We start from the raw sequence: 10106 nt of genomic DNA on the forward strand, positions 1-10106 counted from the left end.
GTTAGGGATAGTTAGTTAGGGTTAGAGTTAGAGTTACAACTTTCCATCTCTAAATGGACTCCTGAATGCAATCTAGTTTATGCTCTAAGAGCAGATATGTAGAGTGAAGTTCCTTCTGATGTACCAAAGAGACCCGAGAGTCTGAGGAGGATCCTCTTGAACCCTGAGCCTACTGGGACAGCTTCACTGCAGCAGTGGAGATGATTGCTAGTCAAGTAGGCAACAAGTTCTCTCCCTTGTGTGGTGATCCTCAAAAGCAGAATGACATGAATGGCAACCATACATACCAAGACAAAAGCATTGTGGTGCCAAGAAAAAGCAAGACTCAGCAGGCTGGTCCTTCATATACTCAAAATTCTCCTGATAAAGAAAACCAAAGCATCTCAGGATCAAAAAGGCATTGAGAAACACTGAGTGAAGACAATGATTCTTCTCTGAGAGACTATCTCTTTGCCTCCATCTAGCCTGCATTTTGGAGACTCTGACACAGTAACTTCTGATGAAGAAAAAGATGCACCCATAAGACACCCTCAGGCAGTGCTGAATACTTCAAGTAGAGCTCCTAGTGCAAGGTCACAAAAGCAGCCTTGGACTAAGCCAGATTCTGGACCTGGGCTGTTAATGAAAAGGCCTTGTTTTCACAGCAGTTCTTTAAGAAGACTTCCATATAGGAAGAGATTTGCTAAAACAAGTTCTTCACAGCAGGCACAAAACCAGAAGAATGAATTCTGAGGCAAAGGAAAAGACAGACTAAGAAAGTTAGCTCTAAGAAAGTATGCTTTACTGCCCAGCTCTGGCAGTTCCAGCGAGAATGATCTCAGGAATGAATCTTCTCCAGTTCATCTACTGAGGTGGAGAAAGACTTATTGGTGTCACCTGGTGAAAAGCACCAGAACAGTAGAGCTTCTCCTTCAGGTGAAACTAAATTCCTGAGGTTCTTTTTATTAATGAGCTTTCATCATGTGCAATATGCTTTTTTTATGAGTGCTTTGGAGCAGCTGTTTCTGTGTTCTAATAGAAGTTACACTGCAAAGAGACTTTCTGCAGTATTGTGAACATCCTACCTTAAATTCTTGATGGGAAAAGTACATTCAGAGCTTCCGGTAAAGTTACAACTAATCTAAAATCTTTAGTGTTAATGTTGGCTGAAGTTGTGGAAAGCAAAAGACTGTACAGATACCAATTGATTTACCTAGACAAACTCAATGCAATAATCTTGCTGTTGGTTTTCCTAGATGTTTCTCTCGTATGTCTTGACAGAGTATTTGAGGGTCTGCTTGAATGTTTCAAGTGGGGCTTTGGGGAGGGGGTTTAGTGGGTTTTTTTCCATCTCATGTACAAAAACCTAATTATTAACTGGTGGCAATGGGTCTGAATTGTTGGGATATGCAAAACCTGCAGAGTAAAATTTCCTGCGTTGGATGCACTCTGAAGTAGCAGAAGGATGGGTTCCTGTGTCAGGGAGCAATGAAGAACTCCTTCAGGGAAGCCTGGTGAAGGGCTCGTCCAGAGAGGGACACTGAAGACCTCCTCAGAGGAAGCCAAGGGATGTGCTTCTCCACTGCAGCAAGTGGAGAGGCTCCTCTGGCACAGTGAGATGAAGGGCTCCATTGGATTGGAGAAGAGAAGGGCTCCTCGAGGACACTGAGATGATGAGGTCCTCAGGACAGCAAGGTGAAGGGATCCTCAGGGGCAGCGTGGTGAAAAGCTGCTCCAGGCCATCTCAGCAAGGGGCTCCTCCAGGCCACTGTGGCAAAGTGTTCCTCCAGCAAGGAGCAATGAAGGGCTCCTTGGGTGTGGCACAACGAAGGGCTGCTCCAAGATGTAGTGAAGACTTCCTCAGGAGAAGCAGATATAGGCTTCCCCAGAGCAGCAAGCTGAGGGGCTCCTCTGGCATGGTGAGATGAAGGGCTCCTCGGGATGGAGATGTGAAGGGCTCCTCCTGGGCAGTGTGGCAAAGGGCTCCTCCCGGGTGGTGCAGCAAAGGGCTCCACAAAAATGGCTAGGGGAAAACACAGTGGTGGGCTCCTCCGATGCAGCAAGCCAACGGGCTCCCCTACAAGGGCAAGATGAAAGGCTCCTCTGCATCAGAGAAATTAAGGGCTCCTCCGGGGTGGGCTGATGAAGGGATCCCCTGGCAATGCACAATGAAGGGCTCCTGATGGGCAGTGCACAATGAAGGGCTCCTGATGGGCAGTGCAGTGAAGGACTCCTACAGGGATGCGCTGCAAAAGGGCTCCTCCAGCACAACACGATGAAGGGTTCGTCTGAGGCCTGGCAACAAAAGGCAGTATAGACTATATACTATACTTTAAACACATGCAGGCCCTGAATACCAAATAGAATCTGATACATACAATACGACGCATGCAACTCTATAAATACCATACCTTACACCTCCAGGGCAGGGCAATGATGGGCTCCACTGACACGACAGAAGGAATGGCTCCTCTGGGACAGTGCAGCGATGGGCAGGGTGCGATGAAGGGCTCCTCCCAGGAGATGCCATGAAGGGCAGTAAAAACGATGCCATACTTGAAACACAGGAATATATTGCATATGTGGACTCGCTGTACATGTATATACGTGTCTAAGTCTATGCACTGCATACTACATACACAATATACACAACATTAAAGCACACAACACTACACAAAAGAGAATCTGATACAGACAATACAATACGTACAGTACAAGACTTGCAACTCAAGAAATACCATCACGTACCTCTGAGGCAGTGCAATGATGGGTTCTGCCAGCACAGCCACAGGAAGGGCTACTCTGAGGTAGCAGAAGGATGTGTTCCTGTGTCATGGGGCAATGAAGAACTCCTCCAAGGGAAGCACGGTGAGGGGTTTGTCCAGGGAAGCACACTGAAATCCTCCTCAGGGGAAGCCAAGGGATGTGCTTCCCTGGTGCAGCAACCTGAGGGGCTCTTCTGGTATGGTGAGATGAAGGGCTCCTCCAAGGTGAGGCAACGAAGGGCTCCTCCAAGACAGTGAGATGGGACTCTCAGGTGAGGGGATCATTGGGAGCAGCACGGTGAAAGGCTGCTCCAGGCCATTGCAGGAAAGCGCTCCTCCAGCAAGGAGCAAAGAAGGGCTCCTCGGGTACAGCACAATGAAGGGCTGCTCTAAGATGACACAGTGAAGACCTCCTCAGATGAGCAAGCTGAGAGGCTCCTCTGGCACAGAGAGCTGAAGGGTTTCTCCAGGTGGAAACATGAAGGGCCCCTCCAAGGTTAGGCCACAAAAAAATTCTCCCGGTCAGTGAGATGATGAGCTCCTCAGGATAGGAGAGGTGAAGGGCTCCTGCAGGGTGGCCAGCTGATGGGCTGCTCCAGTGTTGGGCAATGAAGGGCTCCTCTCAGGGAAGAGCAGGGAAGAGCTCCTCTGGTGCTGCACAATGATGGGATCCTCTCATGCAGAGTGAGGATGGCCTCCTCCATGGAGGCGGCATGATGGGATCCTCCGGCATGGAGCAATGATGGGATCCTCCATGGGATAGTGATGAAGGGCTCCTCTGGGGAAGTGCAGTGAGGGCCTCCTCTTGTGCAGTGCGATGATGGGATCCTCAGGTGCTCTGTGATGATGGGATCGTCCAGCATGGTGCAACTAAGGGCTCCTCACATGCGGCACAATGAAAAGTTGGCTTTGAGGGGTGTAACAACTGGCTCCTCCAAGGCAGGATGTTGAAATGCCCTGCAGGAATAGCACACTACCAGGCTCCTCCAGGATGAGACCATTTCGGGGGGAAATGAGAGACTGCTCTGGGACCATGTGATGATGGGCTCCTCCAGGGTGTCATGGTGAATGTTTCCTCCAGCACAACACAATAAAGGACTCCTCCAGGGTGGCAAGACAATGGCGTCCTCTGGCACTGTGCTCTGGTGTCTCCTCCAGGACAGCACAGCACAGGGAAGGAATCATCTGATGCCACACCATGAAAAGCCTCCTGCAGCACAATCAACAACAATGGATACAATACCAGTCTTTAAATACATGTGTACACATTGGACATGGATAGGACACGGAAACATGTACACATTCCATACCTTGTATGCTACAGATCCAAGACAAAAGTAAAATTAATACAATACCAAACCCCGTAGAATGCAGAGCACAAGATGATATGCACGGCTCGATGAATACCATGCCAGGCAATACACACAATGCACAGGAGAAGGCAAAACACCATACCCAATACAACACCAACTACAGCACACTATGCAAAATAAACCCCAGTACAAAATACAATGCATACAATGCAAACCAAAAAATGCAAAACACAACTACCAATCCAAGACAACACACTAATGCAAGAAACAGCATGCCATACCAACATCAAATACAATACAGAGAAGATAAATAGAATACAAAGTAAAATGCACACAAAACAGAATACAGTACAAAATACACTACAAATTACACCATAGCATACATATAATACCTACAAGAAATGTCATACCAGACAATACATACAGTACCCTGTACAAAACATAGTACCAGACAAAAAAAATCCATACAATTCAGCACCTACAATTCCCAATACAAAGTATTCTGTAATTCCAACAACACAACACAGTAAATGACATACTGGAGAACAAGATACAGACAACAGGTTAAACACTGTACCAGACCACACAAGCAACACCAAAGCAACCCAACTGCTGTACAATGCCTACAAAACAATGCAAGACAATGTATAATATGCACAACACAGACAAGACAATCAACAATAAACCACAATACTTACCACACAATATAGAACAAGCCACACAATACAAACTATAGAATACAATGGAAACTGCAGAAGGATAAAACATGAACCATAAGATAAAGATGATAAAAAAGATGGTCTCATACAAAATACATTAGAATACTTGACTGGAATACAACACAAGACAAACCATATATAAAATAAAATACAAACAATGCAATGGAAAACACAAGACATACAACACAAACCATAATATTACACATAACATACTCACAAGAAATACAATGCCCACAATAAACACAACCCATAAAATACAAAATACAACAGATAATAAAATAACTACATTATTAAACACCAAAGCAAACAAGACTAAACACATACAACACAAAATACAATCCAATCCAAAACATAATAGGTAATGAGTAATAAAAACGTATCAGAAAATAAAAGATGTCTTACACCAAACATGAGATCATAGGGGAGATCATATAATCATAGAGGTTGGAAAGGACCTCTGAAGATCAAGTCCAAACCCTCTGCTGCAGCAGGAACACCTAGGGCAGGTCACACAGGAACGTGACCAGATGGGTCTTGAAAGTCTCTGGAGAAAGAGACTCCACAACCTCTCTGGGCAGCCTGTTCCAGTGCTCTTTCACCCTCACAATAAAGAAGTTTTTCCTCATGTTGAAGTGGAACTTCCTGTGCCATTTCCCCTCATCCCAGGTCACCACTGGGAAGAGACTGGCCCATTCTTGACATCCACCCTTCACATATTTATAGACATTAAAAGTTCCCTCTTAGTCTTCTCAAGACTAAACAGCCCCAGGTCTCTCAGCCTTCCCTTGTAAGACAGGTGTTCCAGTCCCTTAATTATCCCAGTATCCCTCTGCTGGAGTCTTTCCAGCGTATCCCTGTCCCTCTTGAACTGGAGAGCCCAGAACTGGACAGATGTGGTCTTACTAGGCCAGAGTAGAGCGGGAGGAGAACCTCCTTTGACCTACTGGCCACACTGTTCTTAATGCATCCCAAGATACTATTGGCTCTTTTGGCCACAAGGGGACACTGTTGACCCACAGATAACTTGTTCACCAGGACCCAAAGGTCCTTCTCCGTAGGGCTGCTTTCTAGCAGGTCAACCCCTAATCTATACTGGTGCACGGTGTTTTTTCTCCCCAGGTGCAGGAGTCTACACTTACTTTTCTTCAACCTCATTAGGTTCCCCTTTGCCCAGCTCTCCAATGTGTCTAGATCTCATGGAATGGCTGCACAGCCTTCAGGTGTATCAGCCAATCCTCCCAGCATTGTATCATCAGCAAAAATATGCTGCCAAATACAACATAACAGAGATAATACTAACCAGCACACACAATACACAAAGATAGAGATGACACTGTTCAGTATTTACCATGTCATACATACACTACAACATAAGGTACAGAACACACAATACAATAAAATACACCATACAGTAAACTTTATCATCATTGGTGGCAATGGACTCCTCCAGGGTGGTATGACGGGATTCACTGTCCCTGCACAGTGAAGGGCTCCTCAGGGGAAGCACGCTGAAGGGATTCTCCAGTGCAGCAAGATGAGAGGCTCCTCTGGTGTGGTGAGACAATGGGCTCCTCTGCATCACAGAGATGAAGGGCTTCTCCAGGGCAGTGCGGAGAAGGGCTCCTAGAGGGATGTGCCCGCAAAAGGGCTCCTCTGGCATGATGCAATGAAGGGTGCCCCCGGGGCCCCATGCCAAAGAGCCATACAGACAATACCACACATACTTCAACTACATGGATAAACACTACACAACAGAAAAGAGAATCGAATACATACAATACACGTGACATGAGACGTGCTGCTCCATCAATACCATAACCTACAAAACCTAGAAGACAAAATACCATAGGCAATCAAACACAAACTACAGTACACAACACACAATAAACCACTGTTCAAAACAAACCACAGTACAATACAATACATACAACACAATTAATAGAAAATACATACAGCACACTGAAAACAAGACAATAAATCCATTGCTTCCCATACAGGGTAACACAACTCCCATGATACCATACATGCAATTCAAAAAATGATATACCATAACGGACCTCTGGGGCGGGACAGTGATGGGCTCCACTGACATGACAAAAGAAAGGGCTCTTCCAGGGCAGAGCAATGATGGCATCCTGCAGCAGGGAGCCATGAAGAGCTCCTCCAGGGCAGCCAGATGAGGAGCCACCAGGTGATGAAGGGCCCCCTGGCACTGGGCAGCAAAGGGCTCCTGCAAAGCAGCACAATGATGGGATGGTGAGATGATGGCATCCTCTGGCAATGAAGGGCTCCTCCCTATCAGGCAGCCCAGCAAAAGGCTCCTCCTGGGCAGTAAAGAGGAGGGCTTTGCCAAAATGGCGCAGTGAAGGCCTCCTCTTGCTGCTTCTTTGGTGCAGCAAGCCAATGGGCTCCCCTAGCATGGCAAGATGAAAGGCTCCTCTGCATCAGAGAGATAAAGGGCTCCTCCAGGATGGTGTGGTGAAGACTTCCTCAGGAGAAGCAAAGTGATGGGCTTCACCGGTGCAGCAAGCTGAGGGGCTCCTCTGGCACGGCGAGATGAAGGGCTCCTCCAAGGTGAACCAACAAAGGACAGTGAGATGATGGGCTCCTCAGGATGGCAAGGTGAAGGGATCACTGGGGGCAGCGTGATGAAAGGCTGCTTCCAGGCCATTGCTGCAAAGTGCTCCTGCAGCAAGGAGCAATGAAAGGTCTGCTCCAGCAAGGAGCAATGAAGGTGTCCTTGGGTGCTGCAGAATGAAGGGCTCCTCTTGCACAGTGCGCTGAAAGGCTTCTCCAAGGTGGCACCACATTATTAACAACTCCTCTGGGGCAATATGATGAAGGGCTGCTTGACGAGGTGTGATGATGGGCTCCTAAAGGCCTGCACAGCATGACCAATCTTCCCTCCAGTGCAGTGCTACGATGTGCTCCTCTGGGCCTGCACGCCAATGGCCTTTTCCAGGGTGGCACTCTAGTGGGCTCCTCTGGGGCAACATGAAAGGCTCCAAATAATCGTGGGCAGTGAAGTGCTCCAGAAGAAAGGAACACAGTGAAACACTCAAAAAGCACCAACCTGTGAAGCAGCTCGAAAAAGCTCCACAGGGAAGGGCTCCTCCAGGGCCACTCTGTGCTATGCTCCAGCTGGCTTGGGTGGTGATGCACCCTCATAAAAGCTTGAGGATGAAGGACTACTAAAAAGATACACAGAGAAGCTCACAAAAAACCCCACATACCGAACCACCCCATAAAGGCCAGGCAGTAGAAGAACCCAAAAAAGCCACTCAGTGACAGACTGTGGAATAGCTGGATGTTGAAGCACTCCTCCAGGCCACATGGCGATGCTCTACTCTCATGCTTCCAAACTGCTGTGCCTGGTCCAAGAAAACAGCAGGGAAATAGGTATTTTTATTCTCGTTTGGCATTTCCCAGCTATCAGCTGCTCAACATTCTTGTCAACCTTCTAGAGAGAATGATTTCTACCAAGTTGCATTCAAGTTCTTGATTGCTTTCAAATTCATCTTCTCCTAGGGGTTCCTGGGAAATTCCTCATGTCTCAGTGGTTTTGCTGTGTTGAAGAACCACACTGCATGTTTCTACAACAGAAATGCTGCCTGTGTTTAGCCAAACTACACCTGATGACGGCGCAAATGCTGGACCTTTTGCCAGACCCCCACTATTGCACAGGGGACTAGACAACTTTATGGGCAACCTCTGGCAGTGCTTCCTGGAGAGCTTCTGTCCTTCACAGGTGGCACCTGCACAGGGGCACAACACACTGCTCTGCCTATGAATAAACCTGCAACTCACAGAATGTCTGTGATTACAGGAAAAATGGCAGAAAACTTAAATATAAAACACAATCACAAAAAAAATGAGCTACACGGGAATTGATGGAGCTGTAAAAGAGTGTCCCACAGCAAAAATTACTTTACAGCTGTTGTGCAAACGGACTTACTCTCAGAGCTCTTTCCAATCTTTCCTTATGATACTTGTTGGTTATTGATCTTGTGATGTGTTTAGCCTTAGATGGATCTTTTCATTCACTTTGGGCTGCATTCCCAAGCAGCCCAGCTTTGGGAAGCTCCAGACCAGTGAGAAGGTATTGGTGGGTGCTTGATAATATTAGGGTTTGATTTCCTGCGTGGCAAGACATGAAAACTTTCCAATCGTACAGTCTGGTGTCTGCTGCAAGTTCAGGCATTGACAGGGTGGTAGCAGACTTAGAGGAAGGAGGTGTTATCACTTGCACACACTCTACCTGTAATTCTCCTGCCTGACCAGTTAAAAAGCCAGTGATGGTCAGTGATGGCTCACAGCTGCTACAAGTCAGTGAAAGCGAACACTGAACCTTTAACTGATGCAGTTTCAAATGCCTCAGAACAGGTAACACACATTCAGGGAGCATTCCACTCATGGATGGCAACCCTAGATGTAAAAGACATTATTTTTATATGCTTCCACTCCATGAGTGTGACAAGCTCAGAAACAGCTTGCAAAATATAACGTCTAGCTTTCTGATGCACATTATTTGTGGTGTCAGAGTATCTATAATGATTAGGTTCAGTGCCACTAACAGTTGGTATTACAGAAGCTGAAGTGCAGCTTTGTGGAATCACCACCCTAAAAGATGATCTTCCTGAAGCTATCAAGATGTCTGAGCCATGGGGTGGTGTAGAGTTCTGAAAAGAATGTTTCAAAACAGCCTGGCCTGACAAACTGGACATAGTGGTTGGGTGGGGGCCTCATTCAATAACCTGGACTCTGTTCTCACAAGGAGAGCCCCTCATTTGGTAACCACCTTGAGAAACTGGAAACTGTTCTTGCAAGGGGACCCCCTCCTTTGGAAGCCACCCTGGTAAACAGGACACTGTCCTTACTTTGTAAGGAGCAATGGTTGGCAAGAGGAGCCCTGTGAAGGCACAGAGAGCTTTTCAGTCTATAAAGACTATAGCCTAGTCTATAAAGACTATAGTATGTGGAACATATACAGGCAAGGTGATGAGAGGCTTTTCTGTCTGCATAGAGAATTTAAGGGCTAAACATACATGTACATAGAAAAACCATGCCACACCTATCTCTACATTTAGTATCTACCATCTGTGTACACTTGACACACCAACAAGGGGAGGCTTCTCTGTCATTATACAGACTACATACTGTCTGCCTCAAGACTGCACATGGACACGCAAAGCCAGGCTTGGCTTCTCAGTAAATAGAACAGGATATGCTCTGCCTACAGAAAAGGCTCTTCTGCCTGTATGTGGAACATAGACTGTCTATAGAGCAGAGAGATGTCTCTGTACTTAGAATATGTACTGTTCATCTGCACA

The 10106-nt window shown here is 46.7% G+C and overlaps 1 pseudogene; it reads left to right on the forward strand.

The window, feature by feature from the left end:
• The first annotated feature begins 96 nt into the window (after window positions 1-96).
• LOC104398580 lies at window positions 97-732 on the forward strand (annotated as a pseudogene).
• Window positions 733-10106: the final 9374 nt, after the last annotated feature.

This window comes from Chaetura pelagica, unplaced genomic scaffold (genome assembly GCF_000747805.2).
Source record: "Chaetura pelagica isolate M959 unplaced genomic scaffold, ChaPel_1.0 scaffold332, whole genome shotgun sequence".
NCBI classification, from domain to species: Eukaryota; Metazoa; Chordata; class Aves; order Apodiformes; family Apodidae; genus Chaetura; species Chaetura pelagica.